We start from the raw sequence: 21113 nt of genomic DNA on the forward strand, positions 1-21113 counted from the left end.
ATATATCTCTAAGTCCTGCACATTCACTGTTGTGTAGGAAAGCAGCCATCCGTGCATGGAAAGGCTGATTTGAAACCACTGTAAAAATTGTCTGACATTATTAAGACATCAGATTTGGTGCATCCACCAAGGCCTAGGTCTAAGTTTTAGTATGAGGGTAATTAAAAATGTCCCCAGTTTTCCAGGGCTTTCAGTGCTTTGTACCTGTTTACAGGAGCCTGCAAAGGTTCAGCAAATACCAACAACAATGTACTTTATACAGTATGTCAAAACCAATAGAGGAACTGTCTTTTAAACTGGTTTGGCACCTGCTTTCCCACTACAGCAAGAACCAGCAGAGCAAGTGAGCAGGCTGTGATTTCTCACATTGTCACTACTTAGATATGTTGATTAAGACATAAAGTGACAGTCAAACATTTCCTGATGCACTGTAGGCTCAATTGATCAATTTGATAATATGCCACCGTCCTGCCTCCTGCTCTCTCTGTCAGGACACTGTCTGAAGATGCTGCCATTCCATTTGGTGTCAATTGCCAGCCAAGATGAAGAATAGAGCCCTTTGCAGTTTTGAACAACAGACCAGTCAGTGCTTCATAATTGTCCTGTTTATCATTTGGAAGTGTACACAGTTTCTTTTTGGGGCTACAGTTTTTATCCTTGCCAGTATCTGTCTGCCGGCTGTCCCAGTCTGTTGATCACCTTTTGAATTCTCTCTGTCTATCTCTCTCCCTCTATCTGTAGCGCTACCATCAGGACTATTCTATCTACACTGAGAAGTTTTCAGCATGAGGCATTCTTGCTCTTTGTGCTGCTCTGCATCTCTTTTCTGTCTTTGAAAATACGTTACTCAGAAGATGAAAATCAATTAAACCCCATGATTACAATTATGTCCTGGCAGCTGAGCTGCCTGATAAATATTACCAGCTAAAGACAATAACTCATGGTATAAAGAGATGGCACTCCAAAGCATACATAAAGGCTAAACAGTTCTCAAACCTATTTACAACTTTCTGTTTGTTTATCATTTGTCTCCCGGGTTTCATTTAAAAAATAGAAATGCAGTGCTGTTGAGCAGCTTACTTGGAAGTTATGACTGTTTTGACCTGAAGACATAAATACAGCATGGCAATTATTAATGAACAAAGCATAATCATTTTATGCATAAGGAAGTCTCCAAATTTAAGACAAATCTGTTTGACATGCCTACACTACCATGGCAACGTGTTCACAATGACAATGCTAACAAGCAGGTGTTTAGCAGGTATCAGTTTCACCATCTCGTTTTGCATGCTAACATTTGCTGATCAGCAAAGCATAGCTGAGGCTTATGGGAATGTCGTTAGTTTTGCTAGTATATGTTCATAAACCAAAGTGTTGGCCTGATGTCAGTGTGAGAGGAAAGGTCAGATGATCACCAAGGTAATGAGGCTTTATTCTTTGAGAGCTATGTACAGTACAGGCCAAAAGTTTGGACACACCTTCTCATTCAGTGCTCCTTCTTATTTACTATTTACCTATTTTCACCACTTGTCTATCCATCTAACCTAAACCCTTTGGCTCAAAACAGACAACACTGTGGAGTTATGTACTTAACAAAAAAGGTGAAATAACTGAAAACATGTTTTATATTCTAGTTTCTTCAAAATAGCCACCCTTTGCTCTGATTACTGCTTTGCACACTCTTGGCATTCTCTCCATGAGCTTCAAGAGGTAGTCACCTGAAATGGTTTTCCCAGAGGTGTTTAGCACTTGTTGGCCCCTTTGCCTTCACTCTGCGGTCCAGCTCACCCCAAACCATCTCGATTGGGTTCAGGTCCGGTGACTGTGGAGGCCAGGTCATCTGCCGCAGCACTCCATCACTCTCCTTCTTGGTCAAATAGCCCTTACACAGCCTGGAGGTGTGTTTGGGGTCATTGTCCTGTTGAAAAATAAATGATTTCCCACTAAGCTAAGAACCAGCAGATGGGCAAGTGAGCAGGCTGCAGGATGCTGTGGTAGCCATGCTGGTTCAGTGTGCCTTGATTTGAATAAATCCCCAATTGAATTATCCTGAGTGATGTCCAGTACCCCCACACCATCACACCTCCTCCCTCCATGCTTCACAGTGGGAACCAGGCATGAGGAATACATCCGTTCACCTTTTCAGCATCTCACAAAGACACCGCGGATGGAGCCAAAGAACTCAAATTTGGACTCATCAGACCAGTCAGTGCCACTGAATTTCCACTGGTTCACAATGTCGTTTTGTGTTATCTTGCCAGTATCTGTCTGCCGGCTTGTCCCTCTCTTAGCAGTGGTTTCTCTAGCAGCTATTTGTCCATCTATCAATTTCTCAGCCATTTCTCCTCACTTAACAGTTGTTCTAGAGATGGGTCTGCTGCTCTCTGTGTGGCATTCATCTGGTCTCTGATCTGAGCTGCTGTTGAACTTGCGATTTCTGAGGCTGGTGATGGATGAATCAATTAAAGCAGAGGTGATTGATTATATCCTGGGTGGTAATCCTCATTTGCAACGATCAATAAATCCAAACAATAACTCATGGTATAAAGAGATGGCACTCCAAAGCATACATAAAGGCTAAACAGTTCTCAAACCTATTTACAACTTTCATTTCTTAAAGTAATGATGGCCACTCGTTTTCTTTAGTTAGCTGAGAAATAATATGAATTTTAACAGTTGTCCAATAGGGTTATGGCTGTTTTAACCTGACTTCTGCAAACACAACTGATGGTCCCAACCCCATTGATAAAGCAAGAAATTCCACTAATTAACCCTGATAAGGCACACCTGTGAAGTGGAAACCATTTCAGGTGACTACCTCTTGAAGCTCATGGAGAGAATGCCAAGAGTGTGCAAAGCAGTAATCAGAGCAAAGGGTGGCTATTTTGAAGAAACTAGAATATAAAACATGTTTTCAGTTATTTCACCTTTTTTTGTTAAGTACATAACTCCAAATGTGTTCATTCATAGTTTTGATGCCTTCAGTGAAAATCTACAATGTAAATAGTCATGAAAATAAAGAAAACGCATTGAATGAGAAGGTGTGTCCAAACTTTTGGCCTGTACTGTACATCAGTAAAATCCATCAAATTAGGCTGTTCTCATGCACATAAACACTGCTCAAACAAATTAAGGGAACACTCAATGGTCACCGTATAACACCAAGTCAGTTAAACCTCAGAGCTATCAATCTGTCCATTTAGGAAGCACAAGTGATCGTGAATCAGTTTCAGCTGCTTTGGTGCAAATCAAAGTGACAACAGGTGCAATGGAGAGCCAAAAGCAAGACAACCCCCAAAAAAGTAAGGTTTCACATGTGGTGTCCACAGACAGTTGCTCTCTCCTTATCCTTCCTGACTGATTCTTCTCTAGTTTGCATTCTCCTCATGTCCTTGTCACTACTGGTAGCATGAAGTGGTACCTGCAGCCCAATCAGGTTGCACAGGTAGTCCAGCTTCTCCAGGATGACACATCCATATGTGTGGTTGCAAGGAGTTTTGTGTCTCCCAGCACAGTCTTAAGAGCATGGTGGAGACACCAGGAGACAAGGAGAGCTCGACAGGGCCGTAGAAGGGAATCAACCCAGCAGCAGGACCGGTATCTGTTAACCCTACAAAATGACCTCCAGCAGGCTACTGGTGAGCATGTTTCTGACCAATCTGCCCGAAATCCTCCAGGTGAATCTGTGCTCACAGCCCAGCACTGGGCAGCTTGATTGGCATTCACCAGAGAACATCAGAATTGGCAGGTCCACCATTGGCGCACTGTTCTCACACTTAGCACGTGTGACAGGCGTGAAAGTGTCTGGAGACGCCGTTGTGAAAGTTATGCTGCCTGTAACATCATCCAGCATGACCTGTTTGGCAGTGGATCAGTGATGGTCTGGGGAGGCAGATCCTTGGAGTGTCACATAGCCAACGATACCCTGACTGCTGCTAGGTACCAGGATAAAATCCTCAGAGTGATTGTTGTCACTATGTTTCTTTTCCTAAACCCAACTTGTGTAAATTTACTTTCCTAAACTGAGGCTACGTAACTTTACATCAAATTAACTTGACATTAAGTACATAACGTGAGGACCCCATTCAAGGGGCGCCAATAAGTTGATTCAGTTAATGTTGCAATCAAGGATAAGTGAAAAAACTTTGGTCCTCTGGTGGTGCCTCCCAAAAGGGAGATCACCAAAGTAACTAGGTTTCACCCTCTTGGGATGATAAAAGTATGCACAAAATTTCTTGGCAATCCATCAAATAATTGTTGAGTCATTTCAGTCAGGATCAAACGGACTGACACACCAACCATCTACCAAGTGACATACAGACACTGCCATCTTTGGATAAAAATGAGTTCCATCTGAGTTCAACTCAAAATGGAGCAAGGCTTTACTCCGGTGCCTGCTCTGTGATCAGTGCCAGCTGAGGTGTTTGGTCTCCGATGCGGTCACAGATACTTGATTACATTTCATGGACCAGTGAGTGAAATGCCAAGTCTGGGCTTCATGGAAGCATCTATATATTCTGAGACAGTGGTCAGGATAAAATGGGCTTTACTCTGCACTAATTTAATCCTGCCAAGAGCTACTGTCACACAGCATTTCTATTATTCATGGGAAAAGGCCACAGGAAAAGGTCAATTTACTGAAAGAAAGCTTCAATTGATTATTGAAATGTTACCTCTAAATAGATGATACAATAATACGTTTTGATCAGTCCCAAAATAAAACTTTAAAGTCTATGTTAAAGATCTGCTGTCGGGTATGATTTAGGTAAAAGCCAGTCTGGATTAAGCTGGTGTATCTGACTGACTTTGACTATGGAGATTGGATGAGGCCTGAAATCTGAGCCAGACTCAAAGCACAGAAGTCCAGAAGGAAATGATAGCTCTTTTGATTTTACTCTATAATTTCACTGTATTGGAACAAATATGACATTGTGGGACAACATTAGCATTACTTAAGATTCCTTGCTCAAACCAATGGCTACTGCTTTCCATAAGTTAATTGAAGTGCAAATGTTGGTTGGTAAAATTAAAACAACTGAATGACAGTGGATTCTGAGCCTTAGGCCTTAACAATTACCTTCACTGTGGGGGAGCAGGTCTGAGAACCCAGTTAGGAGGCAGGAGCTTCTTTAAATTATCAACTTATTAACTTTTTTTTTTTTTTAACAAACTGAGTAAAAAGTTCTGCTTTAAGCTGTTGGAAAGTTAAAGATAAACGACAGAAACTTTAAGAAAAGACATAAAGGCACAGAAAGTTACAGAAATATGAAACAATGGTCCAATGTAGGAAAAGTCTAATTAAAAGACTGTGAAAAATAAATGAGAAAATCCCAAATACCTACACCAACAGAAACAGCCATAGGCATTAGCATACATTTTTGGGGGATGCAGTGGATGCATCCCCCTCAATATTTAGAATTTTTGCATATGCCCCCCCCCCCCCCCAATAAAAACATGGATGTAGCAGAGGACTATTCCTTTTGCATAACTAAAGACATATACACCCTACCCAGCTGCCACCCAATGTTGTTCGACATCGATATTTGTTTGAACTTAGGTTCAGGATGATGTATAATGCCAATGTTAATGTGACGTAGAATACTGATGACAGGAGACATTGATATTTTGTTGGTTTTAAATTGCGTTAAGTAACCAAAATCCAACAACTCCCAAATGTCTCATGCCAACTTCATCTTGATTTAAAATAACGACATTTATTTCAATCAGGAGAGACAGAAGAATGAAGTTAAGATAATATTTGATATGGCATACGGCTGTGCAGATTAACAGATGATTTGTGCTGATTAAGATTTAAAAGAAGTCTTGGGTGCTTGGACACCACAGAAGATATTTTGTGATCTTGGGACATCTGAGCGGCAGCAGGATAAGTCCCCCTGTAGAGTCCAGACACTGGTGGTGGCTGATGACTCTGAGGTTGATGAGGTGGATGAGGCTGATGAATCAGTAAAGACTAGGTGGTGATGGGGAGGTGGAGGGCACACACAACTGCAGTAAGAAAGAACTACAGCAGAGAAAGAGCCATATTTAAAATGAGGAGCAGTAAGATGAGGCTCACAGAGAAGGTGTGTCGTTGTGCTATTGGTTGATTGTGAATCATCTGATGACTTAATTGACAGACCCAGACAATGACACCTAGAGATAGTGAGTGAGCATATGTGCTGGGAGTGAATGGCAGGGTAAGAAAGAAACTTAGAGCCTGAGCATGAAAAGTCCAGATACTGGTGGTGGCTGATGACTCTGAGGCTGATGGCCGATGAGGCAGATGAGGCTGATGAATCTGTAAAGACTAGGTCGAGATGGGGAGGTGGAAGGCGCACGCAAAACAGCAGAGAAAGAACCATATTTAAATGAAGAGCATTAAGATGAGGCTGACAGAGAAGATGTGTCGTTGTGCTATTGGTCGATTGTGAATCAGCTGATGAATCAATTGACAGACCCAGACAATGACACCTAGAGATAGCGAGTGAGCATATATGCTGGGAGTGAGCCTGATGAATAGTATTGTCTTCCTGACTGAACTTTTGCTAGAGCTTTTGTAAGGTCTGGAGAAGAAAATCCAATGTCTGCAAAACATCATAACGTAAATGTCAGCACAACGCAAAATTCTAATGTCATTACAAATTTGAAACATTGTCAACCCAATTGTCATTCCAATGAAAATTTAACGTAAGAGTCCAATGTCTTTCTGATATCATATTGACGCCTGGTGCCAGCTGGATAGTTTGAAGCAGAAAAGGTACAAATTGGTGGATAAAGAAATCACCAGAATGGAGGATATTAAGTCATTAAGTGCTTGTTATTGGAACAGCTCTGGACTGGTTTTCTTCATATATAACCAACAGGAAACTTTTTGTCACCATTGGGGAATATTTCGTAAGAACTGCTCCCTATTTTCATTCAAAAATGTTCTGATGGAGGACCCCAAAACCTGTTTGATATGTCCCCCCCCAAAATTGAAACAAAGCCTATGCTCCTGGCCATAGCCACACGAGTCAAAGAAATTCCTGTGTGTCATTTAATAATTATTTTGTGATTGAAAGTGACTGTCACATTTGCCCTTCAAGCCACATTAACCTTATCACAACAGAGATCATATACGTTAAATATTATCTCTCTCTCTATCACTCATCACTCGTGTCATTTTCATGGCTGCAGCCAACCTGCATGGGACTCTGCACCATGGAGGATTATATTCACCGCATAAACTCACAAAAACAAAGAGCTAAAGTGGAAGATATTGACTCATCCCCTCGACAATCTTCTCATCTTTCTTGTTTTTTATCTTCTCATTATGTGCGAGTTTGTGTCTGCGCTCACGTCCGCTTGCCGCAGTTTCCCTGTGTGTTTATGCACACCTTGAATCACTCGAAGACGAATCATAAACACCTTTATGACAGACCTTTGTGGCTAATAAAAGCTAAAAATCTGTCTTAGCTAAGACTTAATCACTACATTAATCACCTGGATATTGTGAACAAAGCAGATAAACAGCCCTAAAGGTGCCGAGCTGAAAATATCTCATATGCACTATTCACACAAAAAATCCTGATGGATTAGCAGGGCCTCATTTGAGAGGGCCATAAATATTCATAAATTAATTTCATACTTTGTTTAACCCCACCTGGAAGGGCTGGCTCTGTGTGAAATAATGATAAGAGCCCAGGGGTCCCATTAAGCCTCTCACTAATCCCAATAAATCCACTTGCCTCCGCAGCACAATCAAACTCGACTCGTCCGGCTCCTGAATAAAAGTGACAGCTGCAGGACATTTGTCCTTGTTGCCTCATGTCCTGTCCAGTCTGTCACTCATGGAGGGCATCACCTGGATCGATCCACGACCCTTGACAGGGAAAGCGTATGAGACATGTCTGCTCTCCTCTGGGTGCGTGATGCTACATGCAGCAGGTGATAAGGAGAATCAAGGGTCATTTCTAACAACGCTGTCTGACACCTGACTGTTAGACGCGGAGAAGAGCTGACTGCGCTTCCAGCAGTTGGCCACGATCAGTAAAACAACCCCTGCTTAGTCACAAGAATCTGTTCAATAGGCTGCTGGATGCGCTTTGCTGCAACAATAAATTCAATTTTCACATACCGCCTTTTTATGCAAGGCTGTAGATTTTTCTTCCCTGTCACCCGAGTGAATCTTGACACATTGTGCCAAGCATAACAAGAAAAAACAAAGTGTCTAAATGTGGAGCGATTTGCATTTTTCATTCATGCTGTCATGCAGTCAGTTATGGATCTCACTGTGGGGAATTGGAAGATTTATATATTTCTCCACAGACGCAAATCTATCTAATATGACACTTTAATCCTCTCAGAGGACTACTCAGCAAGATCAAAGAGTAGACTTAGAGCATTTAAAGTTTCTTGGTGTTGTTACTGCAGTCTAATGCCCTAATTCTGAGAGGTGATTACTGAAGCATCAGGTTGTAAATGTCATTCAGGAGACATTAACACTGTTGTTTAGATGTATTCTTCAGCACTAAGTAGCTGGTAACATTTTCTCTAAAGCCACCATAGATCATGCAGAAAGACCCATTTGACATGACGATAAATATTATTGTGAGGCAGCAGGTGCTTCATAATGCATTCTATAAATTTAATAGTCAGAGTAATGGATCTGTGTCCGACTCATGTTTAGTGAGAAACACTGTCTGCACATGGTGGAATAATAAAAACTGGACAACGCAGTGATCCTTCGACTGGATCATCGGAGAAATATAAAGAACCGTAAAGAGAATTTTTAAAGGTGTTTTTTATTCCCAGCTCTCAGTGTGGACTCACGGAAAAGCCTTGTTACCGAGGCTCTGTAGACTGACTATAAAGAAGAGGCACTTGGCTGGATCCTGAAATCTCGCTGTAATAGCTCCTTTTGAATGGTACCGCAGGGTTTAACAAGAAGGAATGAAGTCAGCTGCTGAGATCCTTCACTAATACATTTATGTTTTATTTACCAATACTTAAGATTTGATGCTGTAATCCATTGTGCTTTACATACGCTGTGAGAAGTTATAGGCCCACTTCAGATGTTATGTGAATGATGCATTAACTCGCACAAGGAAACTATAGATATTAAGGTGTGCTGTTAGACCATCAGGAAGCACAGTTCGCCTGCAACCATGTCTAAATGTGAAAGTGGTGAGTGTGATTGGATATGCTACGTGTTTGTATTTTGCCAGTTCTTGTATGGTAGTTGCTGCTATAAGTGTGTAAGTGTGTGTATGAGCAGGTAGATTTGAGGCAAATTTTAAAGTACTTTAAGCCTTGTTTCCATCAAGCACTTTCAGTATAAAGTAACCCTTCAGACATGGGACGTAGACCCTAGTGTCTCCACCTCAAACAGTACCCTTAAATGTGGGCGGGGTTGTTGTCACTCACTGCTCCATCCAGCACTCACTGTATTTCCTCATTACCGGTGACACAGATGGAAGTCTGTGCCTCATTTATCGTCCACAGAATGGGGTTGCATGCCGCCATTTTCAGAGAAACTATTAAAAAATAGCTGGTTTGTGCATTTAGTTCTTCTCGGGCAAGTTCAGGGGTTTAGTGTTGTTGTAGCCCACAGGAACGATGCTCTACAATGCTTTTTTTTCCCAAGTGAGGATTAGAATATATGCTGCTCACATAACCTGGTTGAAATTAATACATATAAACATTTGAAGATCCACTCATTACGAAAAGTGTCTGTCATATAAAACTAAAGTAATAGTTAAAGTTGTCACAGTGAAATTTAAGGTGTGCTGATGGATTCACGTCGTCAACTCATGGATTGAGTAACATTACAAGTTAACGATCCACCTTAAAAGTCGCCGGCAGTCGGCCCAGTGAATTAAGTTATTTTTTTCCTCCAACTTTTTTTCTGCAAGAGGCAGCAAAACATTTTTTCATTTTATAGTTACAGTCTACTAATAAAACTCTCCACAGTATAAACAGTGGTTACATGAGCCTCAAAACCAGACACAACTCAGCCCTGAGCAGAGTGACCGTCCAGATGTTTCACCTCGCAATGCTTCTGTTTTTTGTTTTGTTTGTTTGCGTTTTTGTTTTTTTTTCCAGCCCTGTGTCCTCGCTTTTCGTAGCCTCCTCTTGAATGTGTGCTGCTACTGGCTGTTGCTGTTATTGGCTGGGAGTCACACATGAGACGTCCCAAACATGGCAGAATAAGAAGAAAATAAGAAAACACAGGCAGTGTGAGGACTGAAAAGGATTAATTTTGTGTGAGTCTATACATTGTTTGAAAATCCTTTGAAAGTCCTGCATAGTGTCAAGGTTCAGTATATTGTCATTCAAACATGGTAAAGAGCATGAAGGAATAGAAATTGTTACCCAGGTCCAGCACAGACACAATAAGAAGATAGACCTATAATGAATAAAAAGTATACCATTAATATTTTCAATTGTATGTTTTGCATGTTTTAATTAGTGCCTTGCAATGTAGTAGAATTAAGTATATTAACTAGGGCTGCAAATAATGATTATTTTCATGATTATTGACTAACCTGCTGATTATTTTCTCAATTAATGTATTGTTTAGACTATAAAATGTAAAAAAAAAAAAAGTGAGAGATGATCATCAGAGTTTCCTAGAACCCACAGTGACATCTTTAGTTTGCTTATTTTGTCCAACCAAACTCAAACACTCTTCATTTACTCATACATAACAAGAAAAGGCAGCAAATTCTGACATTTAAGAAGCTGGAACAATTTTTTTTTGACATTGTTACTTGAAGAATGGCTGAAACGATTAATCACTTATCAAAATAGTTTTTGATTAATTTGCTTTCAATCGACTAATCAATTAATCATCTAATTGTAGAAGGTCTAATCCTAAAGATAATATTTTCAATATTTATCTACATGGTTATAACACTAACTTTAAAAATTATTTATTTTATATTCTATTTGCAGGTGACTGTCCAGAGACTACAGATCAGTAGTCAAAGATTAAATGTGTTTTGGCCAGCTCCTGTGCATTTACAGCAGTGTATATTAATGTGTGCTGTTCTTGCAAAAGCAGTCTAACAGGTAATGTGTCAAACTTACTGCGAGGGCTCAATGTTGCAGGGGGACACTAGGACCCTGGGGAAATTTGGCCAATCAAGGTGAGAGCACCTGAGCTGTTAAGAGGCTCATGGAGCACAGGTGTGTGAGCCTCATCCTTCACCTGTGAGCACTCCTGTGCACATATTGCCTGGATCTTAACAGTCTAGGCAAAGTGCTGATTGCTGTTTATGTAATATTGTATTTTATGTTATTTATTGTACATTGTTTTATCTGTATTTTAGTAAATGGAACTTATTAATGTGTGGTTTTATCTTTTAGTGCTGCAGATGGTGATAGCCTTCGGTCACGGGAGCAGCTGGTGCAGTGGGAGTTCACCTGAGCTGTGGTGATATAATTTAAGGTTTGATGTATTACTGGTGATAGTTTGGGTGTTTTTTATGGAGTTAGATTTGTATCTTTATTACATGCGAGAAAATAAATGTTTGAAAGAAAAAAAAAATATTTGAGAGAAAAAGTTTAGTTGCGAAAATAATGTCATGGGCGGGGCCACATACATGGTGGATGAATGATTCAGTTGAATTCTACTCCCAAGACGATCCTCACCCAGCTGTCAATTCGACTGAGACTGGCCAATAGGAACGTGGCCCCGCCCATGACATTATTTTTGCAGCGAAAGCAAAATCCTGACACGAGAGCAAAGACTTAGGTTTTGAGAGAGAGAAGAAAAATGTTTTGAGAGAAACAATTGTTTTTGAGAGAAAATGTTTTCACACTGATAGCAAAAAATAATATTTGAGAGTAAAAAAAAGTTTTTTGAATTTTTTTTTTCCTCAGAAATCATTTTTTAAATCTCAAATTTTTTTTTTTTTATATTCTATGACAAAATACTTTCTCTCAAAACTTTTTTTAGTCTCAAATATTATTATTTTTTTTAATATCAGTGTGAAAACTTTTTCTCAAATATTTTTTTTCTCTCAAACATTTTTTTCTCTCATATCATTTATTTTCTCGCATGTAATAAAGACACAAATCTAACTCCATATTTTTCTGTTGGAAAAGCGTTTAAAATATTACCAAAAAAACCCCAATCTTCCTGCTGCCATATTACTCAAAACTGCACTCAAGCCCCGACCACTGAGCTGTTTACATCCGGCCATCCTCACATGTCAACGCTAATTCATGCCCAGAGAAAGAGGGCGACAGAAGGGAGACGCATAAATTATCCATATAAATACCATAAGTGTAGGAGGGCTTTGTTGTTCAGCTAAACATCTGCCCACCAGCTTCCAAATGGCTCTCTCACCCTCCTGCTTTGCTCTCCGGCCATCTGTGAATACACGTCTTCAAGGTATTTAATTACCACCTTGTGATTAAGAATGGGTTATTACAATGCATATGAAGGAAGCCCAACATATGTACTGTAGCAGCCAACGCTTTAAAGACGCATGTTGGACGAGTGATAATTAGGGCTAATTTGTGTTACTCCAGTTTCAAACCTGTCAGATGTGCACAAACACAACATGTAAGGCTGGTTTTATAAATGACTTAATGTTAATGACTGCTAATCTTAAAGAGCACATGGAACCACATGAAAAGTACCAAAATTTTACTGCACGCAGTGAAATATGGCAGCAATTACATTTTAATTATTTAAACGTGGAGAGATACGCAGGTATTTTTTTAAATAAGGAAAGCCGTGAGCTCACACACCATCAACCTTATCATTTATTTCACGTCAGTGCATACATGATGGTGCATTAATGTCATGTAAATCCTGCGCATGAATATGCAGTAGAGACCCATATGAATAACTTAGCTCATATTCAACCATACGTCACAGCTATACTGGTGAGAATATTTACTAACAACAAAAACATGACCGAGTTCCAGTATGTATTTGTACAACACACACAGCTGTTTCCACTCCAGCACCACAAACCGTTGTCTGAACACTCTGATGCTCCCTCGCTCTCTGTCCTACTTGTTTCGCCCTCTGCATCCACCAGTGTGTTCGTCGGAACCTATGGACATATTTTAACAAAATACAGCCAGGGGTTGTAAATAATAGAGGGGAGAGATAAAAGCTTTGTGGCAAGGGCTGCAAAGCCAATCTGCTTGATCTCCTTTATGGGACTGAAGTACGCAATCTCAGCTGCGGACTTCATTAGGCTTAATGAGCTAGTCAGGCCTTACGTGATAATACTTTGACACTAAATAGAACTATTGTTTATGTCCAGGCATAAAAACATTATTGTGTTATATTAATCTGAGTGTTTCTCATACACACTGAGATATATACTCATCCCATGCACTACAAGCTTATGCACTCATTATTAATCATCCACCACATTAATGTGGCACCGTAATGCAACTATTATTTTTACATTTGCTTTGAGACTTCCTGTGAAATCACTTCCCATAGTGTAAAAAGTCTGATTTTTTTAAATCTTTTTCAATTAAATTAATCTGTTTTAATTAAAGCATTACAGGTACTTTATAAATATTGTGAAAGTATCAAAATGCTTAATCCACAGAGAAAAGCTTACAGTTTGTAGTCATAAACTGTGCCTTTAAAAGAGCTATCAGGGCTTCTGTGAAGTTGTGATGTCGCAACTATGCTATACAATAATGGTGTAAAGATGCTGACAGCGCAGATATTAACAGCCTGGAAACACTTGGGCCTTTTCCACTGTCACTTTTGGCAGTGCTGAGTCAAGTCATGCTGCGCCGATTTGTGTTTCCATTATCAGTTTAGATGCATTGTGCCACGCCAAGTTGTGCCAGAGATGGGCCTTCTCTAGCCTGAGTGTCAGACTGAAGCTCCCAGAACCTTCAGTCTGACATCACCTCCATCGAAGGTGATTTACAAGGGGGAGGGAATTTGATTTTTTCCTAACCAATCAGTAGAGATCAACGACTCACCCAGAATCTGACGTCATTAGTATCCATGCCTCGGGGGTACCGAAAACAAGCGAGCATTGCCCGTTTTAAATCTCTCTGTCGTTGTGCACGCCCAGCTGCATCGCCATTAATTCCAGTTTAGCAGCTTCCTTAATTTGGTCCTCCATTAACGCGAGTAGTGGCGAAATACCTCGATAGCATCGTTAATGTGGTCTGTAGGATCTGTAGTGGTCGCCATTGTTGCTATCCTCACCAGTTACCCACCAGCGCACAGCTTGACATCAGCGTGGCGCTGATTGGCTAATCGCTAGACCCCCCACCCCCCACCCCACCCCCGGCATTCATTGGTCCGTCCATCGTTTGGACGAGATAAATCGCAAATTCATTGCAGTATGCCAGACCAGAGATGCAAGCCTACTCAGTTGAGTGGGCGGGGTCTATGGTCTGGAACCAGGCTAGGCCTTCTCCAGAGTAGGTCCAAAAGCCGGACCACCCACCCTCAAGTGAGTAACTGTGATGTCTTGCCAACTGTAGCCTGTAGCCAACCCCCGATGACGCCGCTTCTCCACCTGACACAAGTGTGTGTGTTGCAAGACTCTACTCACCTCTGTCTGCAGGAGACCAGAGAGAAAGGCGTTTTTAAATGTCTCTGTGTTCACTTTCAGTACTTTTGTAGCTTCTAACTGGAGTTTAGTTTCTCTCCTGCATCCTGTTTTTACTTTAGATATCTGCTTTATTTTACTGTTTATGTTCGCTATCAGCTGAATTAGAAGTTACTGCTCAAGAATTCCACATTTCCTTATTTTGCCGCTTCACAATAAAAGTTTATACATGACAAAATAACAGGGGACTTTTATTGTGAAGAATCTATAGGAAATTAAATGTGTTTATTTCTGAATTAGTGTAACTGTGTCAGTAGCTTCTCTTTAATAAAGGTGAGTCTAATAATATGACAGGGAGGAAGAGTAAAAGCAGAAACAGCCACAGTGAGATGTTGATGAAGAGCTGCAGACAGCAGGCTCTTACTGCACCTCTGCAAACAGCTCACCTCCAACAGGTAAACTTCTTTTACCTGCCCTGCTGTGGAAAAACACATGCAGCAAAAATAATGGGGCACTTAGCTGTGGCTTAGCCGCTGCTTTTAAACATCATCACTAAAGACAAGCTATCAACAGTTTAAGACACATCTTCAAGAAGGTAGCCTTGTTGTAATAGAAATGCAAATCCCTGCTGTGCTGGGCTGATGTCCCAAACCAAGCCAAACCAAGCCATGACTGTGGAAAATGAGTAACTGACAGGTCAGAGCAAAAGTGAGCTGTTCAGGGGTGAGCAGGGTCTTAAAGAGACAGGCGCCAAATGGGAGCATCAGCCAGAGGGTCATTTTCCGTAACTGCTTATCCTGTTTGGGGTCGCGGGGTGCTGGAGCCTATCCCAGCTGACAGTCACTACATTTACATGACACTTGAAAAAAACGAATTACTGCCTTAATCCGACTATAACTGGACAACTGAAGTGCATGTAAACGCGTTACTCCGACTAATATCGGAGTTCTCCAACTCCGATTAAGACACCCAGATAATGCGATTGGAATTCGGTTTTCTCCAGCATGTATACGCCTCAATTGGAGTTAAACTAGACAATGCATGTGCGCATGCACCACACCCCCCACGCTGGCATATGACCCCGGAACAGACAAGACATGCTATTGTTGTAGCCCTCCAACAGCATATGGTATTCTTGTCTGCCTCTTGAAATCACCATGACCACGAGGGATAGCGTGCACAATCAGTAATGCGTACATTACGTACGAGATGAACAAAGCTGTACGATTATCCATCTTGCTGTTGTCCGAAAATGCCGGTCTGCCGCCTGACTCCAGTTGTTTATTATTAAGTGACGTAATAGGTCAACCGGAAAGGGGGCTGTATTAACCCGCTGAAACGATGCATATCGCCACCTAGTGTTGAGGAGGAGGACACGTTCCCATCAGTAATTTGATTTTCTCAGTTGCATGTACACTGGGACAAGGACAGAAGTCCGATTAGACGCCAAAATCGAATTTTGAGCATAGCTCGACTAAGCTGTGCATGTAAACGTACTGATTGGGTGAGAGGCAGGGTACACCCTGGACAGGTCACCAGACTATCACAGGGCTGACACATAGAGACAGACAACCATTCACGCTCACATTCACACCTACGGACAATTTAGAGTCACCAATTAACCTGCATGTCTTTGGACTGTGGGAGGAAGCCGGAGTACCTGGAGAAAACCCACACTGACACGGGGAGAACATGCAAGCTCACCACCATGCCACCACCACTTTGTGTGCTGAAGTGAATCTCAAAAGAAGAAAAAATAAATTAATTGTCCTCCTGTGATTTAAATCATTAATACACAGACTGTCTGTGTAAATGTGATGCGCAGGGTGGTGACCTCGATGAGGAGAGTGCACAGCTGAGTAGAACAAGTGTTTTCCTTGTAGCCGATCTGCTTTTTGAAGCATTACAACAACAAATTGGGGTCTTTAAAATCACTTTAACATGTGACATGCTTAGTATGCTGCTGTACACTCTGGCTACAAGCTAAGCTGAATTGCCACTCTGTTGAGACAGCTGATCTGAGTTCACCTTGAGTGTGATGCTCCTCGCAGTCACTTAGACAACAGACTAGAATGGAGAGTGAGACAAATCAATAGCCAATTAAAGCTTCTTTTGTGCTTGGTTTGCAGTGACAGGTTATAAAAAATCACATTATTCAATGTATGTTTTAACCATCATAATAATTTACCTCACTCTCACTCAATGACGATTATTTTTGAGAGATTTGGAAATACATGCAATATGCCGCATATTCCCACACTCGTCTCTGTGATTGTTATTCCTGTGAGCACTTATTCAAACCTCTGCTTCCTCACACCTCACCTTTCGCTGTGTGGGTCAGATACTGTATGTAGGTTTGATGCCCACGGGCTGAGCTGTTGTTGATAAATAATATTTTAAGAATAAATAAAAAGTGAAAAATTCTGTAACAGTAGGGCTATTAAAATCATATTGAGAAACAGGCTCTCTCAAGTCTTCTCCAGTGTGCTATTCATTCCCAAATATTTCTGGCTGCATTGCATTCATCAGAGAAAACAATAGTGAGTGTTTCAATTCCACCATCTGTGCTGCCAGATTTGTATAAGAGATTATTGGTACAGATGCATGCTTGAAAAGGACAGGAACAGAGCTGGAAAGGCTTAAAAATGATTTCCACTATTGATCTTAGTTTACCGGTTTAAAAAATAACCAGAAATGAAACTCAGTGGTTAATCAGCGACACAACTAAATTACTATCCAAACAAATCTAGGCCAAAACTTTCTTCAAATCCACGTCTGCTGCGGGGGCTACCTCAATTTTAAAAGTCATAAAGTCTACTTCCTTCATCTGCTTTTAAGGTCAGTGGGCTTTAGCTATACTCTCTCGGCTCCTCTCATCTAAAACATATAGTTTGCACTTGTTCCCAAGCTCGTCCAAGTATTGACTCTCTTCAATAGTCAGACAGGTACCAGTCCACTGCACCGGCTGATTAGCCTTCTCTTCGCTGCACCATCACATCTCTGCTCAACCATATCTTTGCTCCTCCTGAATATTGAAATAATCCACTCAACTCAGACATACTTCACTATCAATAGCACCCTGTACGTCACCAGGGAGGTGGCAGTCAACCTTAAGTAAATAACTGACACCAAGCTGCCAGGAAAAAAATACGGATGTTTTTTAAAGTGGATTAAGATTTGAAACCTGGCAGTCCATTTACCTGCTCATGGGGTGCATATGCCAGTATCTACTGCTGCTTGATGTCCCCAGAACACCCATCTATAGTCTCTGGAATCTGTCCACAGCTCCAGGGAAAAAGCTGTTCCATAGATTGTTTGTGTGTGTGATGAAGGTTGATGAAGAGGGAGTGTCCAGAGTGTGAGTGGTCTGACCTTGTATTTGTGGCCCGTGTGAGAAGACAGCCTGAGTGAATGTCAAAAAGGTTTGGCAGGGGGAAGCCGCTGATGCTCTCAGCCATCTTGATGACCTGTTCCAGGCCTTGCAAATACTGTCTCCCTATTCTGAGATTTGCATATGGAATAAATCTAAATTCTACCTTGACCCTGATCGTAATATGTCTTTTCTTTAAAGTTACCATGTTTACTTCGACTACTACTGGAATTTCCATTCACCATGGAGGCACGCAAGGGAAAAAAAATCTTCACAAATGTAACATGCATAGAGTGTGCCAGGGCTGATGTCAAGACCCGGAAGTTTAGTATCGCGCTGGTTCCTGGAAGAGAAAGTGAATGTGATTTTTGCATTGCGTTTTGGATTATGTCAGAAAATAAGCTCTGTGGCTAACACAAGTTTATGATACTTACAGGTTTTGTTCAGCGAGATAATCTTCACATATGAACACCTTAAATACCGCATTTGAAGCTTAAATGAGATCGCCAGAAGTAAAAAGCTAACGTTAGGCTTTAACGGACTACATGACTACTCCACGGTCGCATGACTCTTGACGTCACCGCCACTGAGCTTTCAACTGATTTCAGCCGCTTTATTTTAAAAACATTGTATAATGGGGAAATCGGACTGTTTAAGCTAAATAAGAAGCTGTAATGGCGGACTGCCAGCACTCTCGCCTGTTCGGGGGTGATGACGTTTAATGTCCCCGACAGGGTTTGTAGTCGTATTGAGCAACTTGTTAGCAACCGCCTTTTTTACGACACGTAAAAGCTTCAAAATTCACAAGTAGGGTATTTACTGACATGTTTTATGTCGTAGAACAAAACCTGAAACTCGCTTAAGCTTTTGTTAATCACAGATCTTATTTGAGGCATTTTACCAAAATCCCATTCAAAAAACGTATTGACTTTTGGACGAGAGAACCGAAGTGCTAAAAGCGCTAACGGAGTTCCGGGTTTACTGGCACACTCTGTTGAGTAGCCTGAATGGCCTGGTGTCACATGATCTGCAGTTCCAACATTGACCACTACCCATCGTCATCTTCTTTTTAAAGATATGCTTAAAAACCGACGTTCCTGAGCTATTTGCAAATATTGTTTTACGGTCCATGTGTTTAATTCCTTTCACTTCCAGTCCACTCCTCAGCAACTGTCTTTCACATGCATATTTAGGACACTGACAAATAGCATGGTCCACAGTCTCTGTTAAATTACAGGCTTCACACATTCTGCTTTTTTGTTTTCCAGTAATGTGTAGAGATGGATTTAGTGTGTCTTGTTCTGATTCTACTGATCAGGCACACTTCTTTCCTATTTGTCCCCAGTGACCTTCCCTCTCCTACTTCTTTATGAATCTTTTAAAAAAGTCTTCCCTTAGTATCTATGTCCCATAACCTCTGGCACTGCATCTTTTTTCCATTCAAAAGTTTTTGCTTCTGCTTTGCTCGCTGGTATTATCAACTCTTCTTGATTTGCTTTTATACCACTTTTTCCAAGGTGATCTACTGTTTCATTCTGCTGAAATTCTACTTGTGTTTGTAGCCGTATAAACTGTACATCAATTCCTAATTTTATGATTCTTTACAACAGTAACAAAATATCATAAAAAACATCCTGTCCACATCTTGAAGAGGTATTTCTGAAACTGGCCAGGGCTGCACTTGAATCTGAGCATATTAATATTCACGGGGATTTGATCTCCTCTCTCCACTGTAGCACTAATAAAATTGCCGTCTGATATATTGTGGCGTGGGAAGGCAAAGAAAGTTTGGGCACTGGGAATTTCACCTAAGGAAATGATTAAGACCTTGTTCTTCATTTTGCTAAACTTTGGCCTGTTGTCCTCATTTGTGGACACTTTTTTGTGCCATCTAGTGGTACTAAGACCAGAATACACTAATGCATGTAAAAACAAGATGGCAGCTACAGTATCTCTGCCAGGTCAGTCTGCAGCCGATCCGGAAACAAAAGTGGACAAGGTACAAAACCTGATTAAATTTTATGGTTGAAACTTATTTATGACTGAAAACGCTTGTAGTTTGATATGCCCTACATTTTTTTTTTACCAATTTTTGCAACAGTAACAAGCTAAGATGCTGTAAGTACTCGTTTGAGGACATTGAGACTTTATTATTGTCTCGTTTGAGGACACTGGGATTTTATTATCGTTGACAATGTTTAGTTTTTATACTAATCAGGTCCCACCAATCCCAATTAGCTAGGAGAAATTAAAAATGCGTACCAAACAAAAGTTTGGGTCTTAGGAGGATATGCAATTGTAAAGCTAAAATGTCATGAACACCAGGATTTAATAGGCTAAAGAACCAATCACTGATAAAAACAAAACAAAAACTAATAATAAGGGAATGAGGACAGGGCTGGGGCTTAAAGCGGCTGGGAAGCAAAAAGGGGAGAGGGGAGACTGCACACCAACGAAAAAAGGGAATCGTGAGAAACACCACCACCAGGGGAGATGAGATGGAGAGGAAGGAGAGTGGGGGAGGTGTGGCAACCCACCTGGATATAGGTGCCGGCACCATCCAGCAATTAGTGTGCCAGTAAGCCAGGCACAGTGCCATTCAGTGGCTGGGAGGGAGACGATCTCTGGCTACAATATGGTCAGTTGTTCTCTTAGTCACTTTAACTTTCAGTTCCAGAACATTAAGTGAACTGCCCACTGGCCATCTCCAAAGACTGTTGCAAAATAAGCAGTTGACATATGATCAGCAGCAATGAAGAGGGCATGATTTGTAGTGAACTGGTTAAAACGTGCAAAGCAATTAGGCCTGTGTATTCAGGTTGGACATACCTGATATTTGGATCGACTGTCTCTGATTTAAATCCCTCTGTTTATCTATCATTTATACTGTCTTTCAGCTACTTTAACCAACATACCAACAAACATAGCCTAAGTATACTCTTGCCTTTGAATCATAATGCTGCGTGGGCCACTAATGAATCAGAATAAATGCTCAAATGTGGCCTCACATTCATTATAATGTGGGTTACCTGCTTGATCAGCTCAGTGCGTTCAGTACAGCTGCAACAGCCCAGTGTAACAGTTAGATACATTCACCATCAGCACATTCGACAGACATGAAAACTAAACTGGCAAAAATACGACTCACATATATAATTTATATTGTTTGATAAAACGAAAATGCTTCATAACATCCTTTAGAGATGTGA

The 21113-nt window shown here is 40.9% G+C and overlaps 1 long non-coding RNA gene across 1 annotated transcript in view; it reads right to left on the minus strand.

Annotated features, from left to right (window-relative positions):
* The window catches only part of LOC125905673 (uncharacterized), a 57330-nt gene extending 36392 nt beyond the window's left edge, over window positions 1-20938 (minus strand). Inside the window, exons 1-2 of the long non-coding RNA XR_007451680.1 lie at window positions 20734-20938; window positions 20442-20618 (exon numbers count right to left, since the gene is read on the minus strand). This is a non-coding gene — a long non-coding RNA (uncharacterized LOC125905673). The remainder of the gene's footprint in view (window positions 1-20441; window positions 20619-20733) is intronic.
* Between the last annotated feature and the right edge of the window lie 175 nt (window positions 20939-21113).

The sequence above is a fragment of the Epinephelus fuscoguttatus genome, linkage group LG18 (genome assembly GCF_011397635.1).
Source record: "Epinephelus fuscoguttatus linkage group LG18, E.fuscoguttatus.final_Chr_v1".
NCBI lineage: Eukaryota > Metazoa > Chordata > Actinopteri > Perciformes > Serranidae > Epinephelus > Epinephelus fuscoguttatus.